Source organism: Thalassophryne amazonica, chromosome 21 (assembly GCF_902500255.1).
Source record: "Thalassophryne amazonica chromosome 21, fThaAma1.1, whole genome shotgun sequence".
Classification (NCBI taxonomy): Eukaryota; Metazoa; Chordata; class Actinopteri; order Batrachoidiformes; family Batrachoididae; genus Thalassophryne; species Thalassophryne amazonica.
The window spans coordinates 17,017,103-17,027,368 of NC_047123.1; positions in this window are offsets into that span (position 1 = coordinate 17,017,103).

Consider the following 10,266-nt stretch of genomic DNA (forward strand, 5'->3'; position numbering starts at 1 on the left):
TTGTCGTGCCTGTAAATAACAGACTGACATTAACAACTCCCACTCGTCCTCCCACTGCATAAAGCTTAGACGTTTAACAGCCAGAATAGAGGTGCGAGATGAAATCTCAGTGGGGACGCACGGTGGCTCATCGCTTTTAGTCCAGATCATCCACCTGCAGGGAGGAACATGTGCGTGAAGATAATTCGCTCATCCATACTTGTCCTTTGTTTCAAAGTACTTCTACTGCTAACAGAGTTAATATGTAATTTATCGAGTGTGTTACCCAAGAAATTAAATGACACAATCAAAGGCATCAAGTGCAGATGAGTCACGAACAACTCAAACACTAACAAGTTAACAATCTCAGTGAATGCATTAGTATGATTCTGATGTGCTCTCTGAAGAATGGATGCCAAACTGGGGGCCTGGGGGCCACATCAGGTTGCAGGAATCGCAGCTGTTTTGTGATTTTGTGGACAAATTCATACAGCTGAATCGCTTTACTCATGGTTTCTTTTTCTTTTTCTTTTTACGTCCACCAAGGACGTAACAAAATCATCGACGTTTAAGTATTTTTTTTATTTGTCTGTCTGTCTGACTGTTAACAGGATTATGTCAAAACTACTATGGATTTTGACAAACTTTTCTCCGCAGATACATATTAGACCAATGGAAGAACCCATTACATTTTGGAGGCGATCCAGATCTGGATCCGGATTCTGGATCAAGTTTCACTTTATATAGGCTTTGAAAGGTTACTTTTAGCAGGATAATGTCAAAACTAATGCACAGATTTTGATGAAATTTTCAACACAGATACATATTAAGCCTTGAAAGGCGTCATTAAATTTTTGAGGTGATCTGGATCCAGATCCGGATTCTGGATCAAGTTTCACTTTATATAGGCTTTGAAGGATTATGTCAAAACCACTTCACGGATTCTCACCACATTTTTACCATGGATACATATTAGGGCATGGAAGACTCCACTGAATTTTGGAGGTGATCTGGATCCAGATTGGCGGATGCCAGAAATCTCTGATTGCTCTTGTTTTCAAATGCAATTGTGCATCTGTTATCACCAAAATGAGCTTGTGGCTCTTGGACTTTGTGGCTCATGATCTAAGCTGTAGTGCATTTGAAGAGTTGTAAGAGTTCATCATTCATTATACAAAAATTAAAATTATAATCAAATAATTAAACTGCAAAAGTTTTTTTAATAATAATTTTAGTCACTGTCAACATCATACTATAGTTTGAGAAGCATTTTCTCATCTTCTGCTTTCAAGTCCTTTGGTCGATTTCCACCAAACGTAATATGTGGATGAAGGTCTGAACTGGAATTGTCCCTATGCATTAATTTTGACAAACATAATTGGGATTAAAAGGTCAACAAATTTTAATTTTTCTCTGCAATTTGCTCCAATCTTTGCATACATATGCAGATCATTTCTGAAATTACCCAGGGAAGCGATTTTGCCAAAGATCAGTTGTTGGGTTCAGTGGCTTGTTTTTCAGTCTGATTGTTGGCCTATTTCAGGAATTTTGGCCAATTTTTACCAAACATAGTATGTGGGTGAAGGCCTACCCCAGAACTACTGAGGCTGACCTCCATCCACATACTATGTTCATCTTAGCAAAGATCACAATCTGTGTGGTCAAGGTTAAGGAATGTGATTTTCAGTGCAATTGGGACCAAATCTGACACACATATGCAAGTCAATTCCAGAATTGCCCTGACAAGGACAATTCGCCCACACACACATACACATGTAGGGTGGGTTTTTGCAGTCAGGGTTGTGCATGTTAGAGTTTGGGAAAGGTGATGGTCTAGTGGTTAAGCGTTGGGCTGAAAACCAGAGGATCCCAGCCTGACCGGAAAATCACCAAGGGCCCTTGGGCAAAGTCGTTAATCCCCGAGTTACTCCCGGTGTGTAGTGAATGCCTTGCATGACAGCACCCTGACATCGGAGTGAATGTGAGGCATTATTGTAAAGCGCTTTGAGCGTCTGATGCAGATGGAAAAGGGCTTAAATGCAGTCCATTTACCGTTTAGTTAGAGTTTCACATGTGCAGGGCCATGGCACAGCGAGGTAGGATTGTCACTTCCTTTCTTCGTCACCTTATACCTTCCCCAACTACTAGTCAGGTACCTTTTACTGCTGGGTGGCAGCAGAATGCAGAAGATTACCTAATAATATATCCATCAGCTATAAAAATATATAATAATAATAATAATAATAATAATAATAATAATAATAAGAAGAAGAAGAAGAAGAAGAAGGGGTATACAAAATGCATGAATGAATGAATCATAATAATAATAATTATGTTATGTTCCTGCATGCCCCACCCCCTTTGAAACTGTTCCTACTCCCATGGCCAGATTGTTGGCAGACGAAAGTCCAGTCACAGTTATGTCTAGTAGTTCTACAATTTCCCAGAAATAAATATTTTAATTGTGCTTATGCATGATGAGATGAAGACAATAAAACTGAGAAGCACCAAAATAAAACATTTGTGTGTTTGTTCATATTGGCAACATTACATAAATCCACATTTTGAAAGCCACATTATAGAATAGATTTAAATTCTCTTTGGTTTTATTCATTTATTTATTGATATACAAAAGGATAGAATGCAGTGCAGAATAGAATATGTGTTGTGTTCATGCACGATAGTGGAAAGTCCTTGATTCTGCTGAGGTGAGTGTGTGCAGATGGAAAAGATGACAGTGTGACCCCGAGCCAAAAAATAAATCAGAAACATTATGTCAAAGCACTGCTACAAATGTGATTCTCGTGTATTATCTAAAGCAGGTAGTTAGGACAACCTCGAGGTCTCTCCAGCATCCTGCACACTTTTTTCCATGTGTTAAACACTAGAGCCCACTTTACTCAGGGATGGCCTCCAACAAGTTCTACTCCTTGAAAAAAAAGCTCCTCGGGCAACAACAGCAGTGATGAAATATTCATCATCAGCGCAGAGCCTTGGACAGCAGTGGATTTATTTGTATGCCTGCTCAGGGGTGAAAAACAATATAACCTCATGGGCAGATTCTGAGAGCAGTCATCATCACTTCAATCCCAAGGTAAAGGAAGTCACCCAGCTGACCCCTGAGGGTGGGCATGTCACTGTCACCTTGGGTGTCAAAACGTACCACCCATAACTTACTAGATACAGTAGTGTTCAGAATAATAGTAGTGCTATGTGACTAAAAAGATTAATCCAGGTTTTGAGTATATTTCTTATTGTTACATGGGAAACAAGGTACCAGTAGATTCAGTAGATTCTCACAAATCCAACAAGACCAAGCATTCATGATATGCACACTCTTAAGGCTATGAAATTGGGCTATTAGTAAAAAAAAAAAGTAGAAAAGGGGGTGTTCACAATAATATTAGTGTGGCATTCAGGCAGTGAGTTTGTCAGTTTTGTGGAACAAACAGGTGTGAATCAAGTGTCCCCTATGTAAGGGCCCTGTCCCACTGGCGTTTAGGAGGATTTGCGCATGAAATGAGGAGACAAAAGCTGAGCGTCCACAACAAAGGTGGGCGGAAATGACAAATGTCCCGGGGTGGATCAGCGAATACATGAGGAAGAAAAGCGGATATAACAGGGAACAGAAGCGAAGGCGACTGCGGAGGCGCCCCCATGAGGGGCACAGCGGCCGTGATGCACTCGCTTCATCTGTGCCCACTCTGTCTGCATGCGCGACATACCATTTGCGACCGTGATGTGGCCGTGCTGGGCACGCGTCATATCTGTTTTGCACGCTGTCCCAGTCCGCTGCCAAGCCGCGCCAACCCATCAGTTGCGGATATCAGCGGATGACAGGGGATATGCAGCGCGTTGGTTGTGTATGTCCTGCGTATGTCTTCAGTATGTGTTCAGGCAGTGATGCGGATCTCATCCGCAGCAGGATTTTGAGCCGCTCAAAAATCCTGCTGCGGACATGCGTGCCTCTGCGGATGATCACGGACGTGTTCGGATGGCGGCCGACTCATACAGGAATGTTACACGGTTATTGCAGTTGTTTGGCGGATGTGGGCCACTTTTGTGCGCATTCCATCCGCAAATCCTCCTAAACGCCAGTGGGACAGGGCCCTAAGGATGAAGCCAGCACCTGTTGAACATGCTTTTCTCTTTGAAAGCCTGAGGAAAATGGGACGTTCAAGACATTGTTCAGAAGAACAGCGTAGTTTGATTAAAAAGTTGATTGGAGAGGGAAAAACGTATACACAGGTGCAAAAAAATTATAGGCTGTTCATCTATAATGATCTCCAGTGCTTTAAAATGGACAAAAAAAACAGAGACGCGTGGAAGAAAACGGAAACAACCATCAAAATGGATAGAAGAATAATCAGAATGGCAAAGGCTCACCCATTGATCAGCTCCAGGATGATCAAAGACAGTCTGGAGTTACCTGTAAGTGCTGTGACAGTTAGAAGACGCCTGTGTGAAGCTAATTTATTTGCAAGAATCCCCCGCAAAGTCTCTCTGTTAAATAAAAGACGTGCAGAAGAGGTTACAATTTGCCAAAGAACACATCAACTGGCCTAAAGAGAAATGCAGGAATATTTTGTGGACTGATGAGAGTAAAATTGTTGTTTTTGGGTCCAAGGGCCGCATGTTGTGTGGGCCGCTGAAGAGGAGGTACTGCTGCCCCACAACCACCAGAGGGCACCCTGCCTGGAGTGCGGGCTCCAGGCACAAGAGGGCGCCGCCGCCTCACAGGAGCAGCCGGGGTGTCACTTATTACCTGTGACAGCTGTCACCAATCATCTGATCTTCAATCGTATATCAGCAGGACGACATCTCCACTTCTTTGCCGAGATATCGCTATGCTTAGGAGGTAACGAGCTCAGCCAATCAAGTTGTCTTTTCGACAGAAGAATATTGTTGCTTTGTGTTTTTTGACAGCAGACTTTTCAACGAGAGGTGGAGGTGGATTTCCCACCATACGTGTTGCTGGGTATAAACACACCTACATCTAACTGTTTTTGTTCCTCGCCAGCAGTACCAGATCCGACAAGCGGAGGCAGTGGCCACCTGGGAGTTCGGGACTTGGCGGCTCCAGTATTCCCGGGGTTCGGTGGTGGAGGAAATCATGTGGTTCCGGTTCTGCTTTGGACAGACGTCTCTTATCTTCGAGCCTGCCCACATGACACGTTCTGTAAATTGACTTCATTGCATACTATTGTGACCTGCCGTGTTTGTTGTGCTCATTCACAACAGTAAAGTGTTGTTATTTGACTTCCTCCATTGTCCGTTCATTTGCGCCCCCTGTTGTGGGTCCGTGTTCCTACACTTTCACAACAGGATATCTCGGCCAACGTCATGGACCCCGAGGGGCGTCAACCGGCTGTTGAACGGCCAATGGAAGAGCAGGGCGCACAGGCGTCTGCAGGAGGAATGATCGGTGAGTTGCAGCAAATCCTCACCGCTTTTACGGCTCGGTTGGATCTAATGACCGAGCAGAACGTTCTCCTTAACCGCAGGGTGGAGGCTCTCGCCGCGCAGGTGGAAGCGTGCCCTCAGGGCGCTGCTGCGGCTCTCCCTCCTGCCGATCCTGTGCGCAACAGTGACGTTCCACAGGTCGTTCAACGACCCCTCCCACCTTCCCCTGAAGCATACATAAGCCCTCCAGAGCCGTACGGGGGTTGTGCGGAGACGTGCACGGACTTTCTTATGCAGTGTTCGCTCGTCTTCGCACAACGTCCCGTCATGTACGCGACTGATGCCAGTAAGATAGCTTATGTGATTGCTCTGCTTCGGGGTAAAGCACGCGCCTGGGCTACGGCGCTCTGGGAACAGAACTCACGGTTGTTATCAGCATACACTGGGTTTGTGGGGGAGTTCAGAACAGTGTTTGATCACCCTAACAGAGGAGAGACCACTTCAACAGTGCTGCTGTCAATGAGACAGGGACGCGAGAGCGCAGCCGCTTATGCAGTCAACTTCCGCATCGCGGCTGCGAGGTCCAGCTGGAATAACGTTGCGCTCCGCGCCGCCTTCATAAACGGACTGTCGTTGGTTCTGAAGTAGCAGCTGGTAGCTAAGGAGGAACCGCGGGATTTAGATGGGCTTATCGATCTCGTTATACGGTTAGACAATCGGTTGGAGGAACGCCGTCGGGAGCGAGGCGAAGGACGTGACCGGATACGCACCGCCCCTCTCCCTTCCGGGTTGAAAAGGGGCCGCCCTCCCCAAGCTCCACAGCCGCAGCGCTTTGTGGGGCAACAGCTCCCCCTGCTGCCGTTGTTAGGGAAATGCACAGGGCCAAAATGGGGAGGCTGATCCGTGGAGAGTGTTTTCTCTGCAGCTCAACTGAGCACACACAGAGAAACTGCCCCAAACGGCCAAAACGACAACACTCGCCCTTAGAGACTGGGCTAATGGGGGGTCAAAACATTCAAGTAAGACACACACAAATTGCCACACGACTCCCAGTCACAATCCTGAGCGGGGATTTAACCCTTCAAGCCCGAGCACTGGTGGACACGGGGTCAGAAGGGAATCTGCTAGACAGCAGATGGGCAAGGGAGGTAGGGCTCCCTCTGGTGGCGCTTCCTTCGCCATTGCAGGTGCTGGCACTAGATGGCACCCTCCTCCCTTTACTCACACACAAGACACAACCAGTAACTCTGGTGGTGTCTGGAAACCATCGGGAGGAGATTGAGTTTTTTGTAACTCCTTCTACCTCCCGCGTGATTTTGGGCATCCCATGGATGTTGAAGCACAATCCCCGGATTGATTGGCCGTCTGGGGTGGTGGTTCAGTGGAGCGAAACCTGCCATCGGGGGTGTTTAGGATCCTTGGTTCCTCCCGGTTCACAGGCTAAGGAGGAGGTCAAAGTCCCTCCCAATCTGACGGCAGTGCCGGTTGAGTACCACGATCTTGCTGACGTCTTCAGTAAGGATCTGGCACTCACCCTTCCCCCGCACCGTCCGTACGATTGTGCCATTGATTTGGTTCCAGGCGCTGAGTTCCCGTCCAGCAGGCTGTACAACCTCTCACGACCTGAGCGCGAATCAATGGAGACCTACATCCAGGACTCATTAGCTGCCGGGCTGATCCGGAACTCCACCTCCCCGATGGGGGCAGGTTTCTTTTTTGTGGGCAAGAAAGATGGCGGACTCCGTCCATGCATTGATTACAGGGGGCTGAATGAGATTACGGTTTGCAACCGATACCCGTTGCCATTGTTAGATTCCGTGTTCACCCCCCTGCATGGAGCCAAAATCTTTACTAAGCTGGATCTTGGAAATGCGTATCACCTGGTTCGGATCCGGAAGGGAGACGAATGGAAGACGGCATTTAACACCCCGTTAGGTCACTTTGAGTACCTGGTCATGCCGTTCGGCCTCACCAACGCCCCTGCGATGTTCCAAGCCTTGGTTAACGACGTCTTGCGGGACTTCCTGCACCGATTCATCTTCATATATCTGGACGATATTCTCATCTTTTCTCCGGATCCTGAGACCCATGTCCAGCATGTACGTCAGGTCCTGCAGCGGTTGTTAGAGAACCGACTGTTTGTGAAGGGCGAGAAGTGCGAGTTTCACCGCACGTCTTTGTCCTTCCTGGGGTTTATAATCTCCTCCAACTCCGTCGCCCCTGATCCGGCCAAGGTTGCGGCGGTGAGAGATTGGCCCCAACCAACAAGCCGTAGGAAGCTGCAACAGTTCCTCGGCTTCGCTAATTTCTATAGGAGGTTCATTAAGGGCTACAGTCAGGTAGTTAGCCCCCTGACAGCCCTGACCTCTCCAAAAGTCCCCTTCACCTGGTCGGATCGGTGCGAAGCCACGTTCAAGGAGTTGAAACGAAGGTTCTCTACTGCGCCAGTTTGGTGCAGCCCGACCCTAGCCGCCAGTTCATGGTTGAAGTGGACGCCTCTGACTCAGGGATAGGAGCCGTGCTGTCCCAGAGCGGAGAGACCGATAAGGTCCTTCACCCGTGTGCCTATTTTCCCGCAGTTGACCCCGGCTGAACGGAACTATGACGTCGGCAATCGAGAACTCCTTGCGGTGAAAGAGGCCCTTGAAGAGTGGAGACATCTGTTGGAGGGAATGTCCGTGCCATTCACGGTTTTCACTGACCACCGGAACCTGGAGTATATCAGGACCGCCAAGCGGCTGAACCCCAGGCAAGCCCGCTGGTCACTGTTCTTCGGCCGTTTTGACTTCCGGATCACCTACCGCCCCGGGACCAAGAACCAGAGATCGGATGCCTTGTCCCGGGTGCATGAAGACGAAGTCAAAACTGAGTTGTCGGATCCACCGGAACCTATCATCCCGGAGTCCGCTATCGTGGCATCCTCACCTGGGACGTGGAGAAGACCGTCCGGGAGGCCCTGGCACGGAGCCCGGACCCCGGAACCGGGCCGAAGAACAAACTTTACGTCCCACCAGAGGCCAGGGCTGCAGTCTTGGACTTCTGTCATGGCTCCAAGTTCTCCTGTCACCCGGGGGTGCGAAGAACCGTGGCAGTTGTCCGGCAGCGCTTCTGGTGGGCGTCCCTGGAGGCCGACGTTCGGATTATATCCAGGCCTGCACCACCTGCGCCAGGGGCAAGGCTGACCACCGCAGGGCACCGGGACTGCTCCAGCCGCTGCCTGTGCCTCATCGCCCCTGGTCCCACATCAGCCTGGATTTTGTCACGGGCCTCCCGCCGTCCCAGGGAAACACCACCATCCTCACGATAGTGGACCGATTCTCCAAGGCGGCCCACTTCGTGGCCCTCCCGAAGCTCCGACTGCCCAGGAACAGCAGACCTCCTGGTCCACCACGTCGTCCGGCTGCATGGATTCCAACAGAAATCGCTCCGATCGCGGGCCCCCAGTTCTCCTCGCAAGTCTGGAGGAGCTTCTGCCAGGAACTGGGGGCCACCGGTGAGTCTCTCGATCCGGGTATCCATCCTCAGACCAACGGGCAGGCAGAACGGGCCAATCAGTAGGTGGAACCAGGCCCTGCGCTGCGTGACTGCCGCGCACCCCGGCGGCCTGGAGTACCCATTTGGCCTGGATCGAGTATGCCCATAACAGCCAGGTGTCTCTTCTGCCACCGGCCTCTTCCCCTTTTGAGGTGTGTCTGGGTACCAGCCCCCGTTGTTTCCGGGGTCGAGGGAAGATGGTCGGTGTGCCCTCGGTCCAGCCCCACCTCGGAAGTGCCAGGTCGGGTGTTGCGCGCCGGCCCGTTCTGCTTTGCTGAAGGCCCGGACGAGGGCAAAAGCCCATGCAGACCGCCGGCGGACCCCGCCCCTGCATATCGCCAGGGCAGGAGTGTGGGTTGCAACAAAAGACATTCCCCTACAAAGTGGACTCCCCAAAACTGCAGGACCGTTACATCGTTCCCTCAAGATACCAAGGTCATCAGTCAGCCGCAGTGCGGCTTCAGCTTCTCCGGCCTCACTGCGGTATCCATCCTGTTTTCCATGTGTCCCGGATAAAACCGCATCACACCTCACCCCTCTGTGCTCCGGTCCGCACCGCCTCCGCCCGGTCATCGATGTGGGCCAGCTTGGTCTGTGCGCCGGTCTCTTGGATGTCCGCTAGGATGGCCGGGGCTTCCAGTATTTGGTGGACTGGGAGGGGTACGGACCCAGAAAACGCTCCTGGTGAAGAGGAGCTTCATCCTAGACCCGGCCCTCCTGGCCGATTGGTCTACCGCCGCCACCCGACAGAGCCTGGGTCGGGGCGCCAGGGAGGCCGCCTGTTGAGGGGGGGGGGGGGTCCTGTTGTGTGGGCCGCTGAAGAGGAGGTACTGCTGGCCCACAACCACCAGAGGGCAGCCCTGCCTGGAGTGGCGGGCTCCAGTCACAAGAGGGCGCCGCCGCCTCACAGGAGCAGCCGGGGTGACAGCTGTCACTTATTACCTGTGACAGCTGTCACCAATCATCTGATCTTCAATCGTATATCAGCAGGACGACATCTCCACTTCTTTGCCGAGATATCGCTAATGCTTAGGAGGTAACGAGCTCAGCCAATCAAGTTGTCTTTTCGACAGAAGAATATTGTTGGCTTTGTGTTTTTTTGACAGCAGACTTTTCAACGAGAGGTGGAGGTGGATTTCCCACCAGACGTGTTGCTGGGTATAAACACACCTACATCTAACTTTTTTTGTTCCTCGCCAGCAGTACCAGATCCGACAAGCGGAGGCAGTGGCCACCTGGGAGTTCGGGACTTGGCGGCTCCAGTATTCCCGGGGTTCGGTGGCGGAGGAAATCGTGTGGGTTCCGGTTCTGCTTTGGACAGACTCTCTTATCTTCGAGCCTGCCCACATG